Below are 1486 nucleotides of genomic sequence, written 5' to 3' on the forward strand. Positions count from 1 at the left end.
TAATTGATCTTTTCCCCGTAGGAGGAACATCAAATAACAATGCCTTAATTTTGTACATCTCTGCTCCATAATGATAGGCTGTCATTTTCAATAATTTACCAGTGATTATGAACAATGTGTGTGGGCTGAGTGTAGTTGCTTGGTAACCACCTTTTAAAACTTGCTTAAATGTAATTGCTTCTCTGCTAGGGAAGCACTGATCCTACAAATTTTCTAACTAAGTCAACATATTAAAGATCCCCATGCTTATTATTTTGAATCATTTGCCTTGGAATTTCTGCTAACATAAGCCACTGTTGTTAGGATCATTGTCTTCAACCTAAGTGAGATTTCCAAATGATTACCTGTACAATGCCATTTCCCTGGTTTACTACTTCCTTCTTCATACTGCTTTCTTTCGAGATGAGGGTAGGAGGTTATGACGAATCATGGCAATCCTCAGGTTCATTCGAAACGACTCTTAACTCATTTAGTTATTTATTTATTATTTTCAAAATTATATTTTTTAATTATCTATAAGTAGTTCAAAAGGGGGGACAATTCAACATGCCAGTTTGTGAGTATAATATCATTCCTCTCATTATTCTTCCCTGTCGCTCCCAATCCTATCAAGGACCTCAATTTTCCTAGTTTCATAGGATATACATTGAATGCTATGACTGCATTAAAGTATGGAATGCTTTACAAATTCATTTGTCATCCAGGCACATGGTCCACCCTAATCTCTGCATTGTTTCAATATTTAGTATATGTGCTGCCAAAGAAAGCATTCTAAATTCTTTTAAAGATATACATCTTTCTTTCTTTCTTTCTTTCTTTCTTTCTTTCTTTCTTTCTTTCTTTCTTTCTTTCTCCCTTCCTTCCTTCCTTCCTTCCTTCCTTTCTTTCTTTCTTTCTTTCTTTCTTTCTTTCTTTCTTTCTTTCTTTCTTTCTTTCTCTTTCTTTCTTTCTTTCTTTCTTTCTTCTTTTTCTTTCTTTCTTTTTTCTTCTTTCTTGTGTTGATCAGAGTCTGGGCACTGTCTGTTTCTTTTTCTCAAGGCTAGTGCTCTATCATTTGAGCAACAGCTCAATTCCTGGTGTGTGTGTGTGTGTGTGTGTGTGTGTGTGTGTGTGTGTGTGTGTATGTGTTTGTGTGTGTGTGTCTGTGTCTGTGTCTGTGTGTCTGTGTAATTAATTAGAGGTAAGACTCTCATGGATGTTTCTGACTGGGCTGGCTTTGAACCCCAATCCTCAGATTGCAGCCTCCTGAATAGCTAGGATTACCAGCATGAGGCACTGGTGCCCGGCCACACACAGTCTTTATATGTATATAAATCCTATGAGTCAAATTTGTATCACATAAATGTCACTATTACCTGCTAGCTCCAATTTCACTTTTTCCTATGAATCAAACGCTTCTATTGTTATTTAAGAAATGTGCACCAGGAGACATCTAGCGTATTACTTTGTTTTTTGTTTTCATGATTATGTTGCCCATACACTAGCT

The 1486-nt window shown here is 36.2% G+C and overlaps 1 non-coding gene across 1 annotated transcript; it reads right to left on the reverse strand.

Annotated features, from left to right (window-relative positions):
- Positions 1–665: 665 nt before the first annotated feature.
- On the reverse strand, positions 666–770 carry LOC150064413 (U6 spliceosomal RNA). Its single transcript, XR_016535299.1, has one exon. It is a non-coding gene; the product is annotated as a U6 spliceosomal RNA (small nuclear RNA).
- Between the last annotated feature and the right edge of the window lie 716 nt (positions 771–1486).

This window comes from Megascapheus bottae, chromosome 4 (assembly GCF_031878675.1).
Source record: "Megascapheus bottae isolate mThoBot1 chromosome 4, mThoBot2.hap1, whole genome shotgun sequence".
NCBI classification, from domain to species: domain Eukaryota; kingdom Metazoa; phylum Chordata; class Mammalia; order Rodentia; family Geomyidae; genus Megascapheus; species Megascapheus bottae.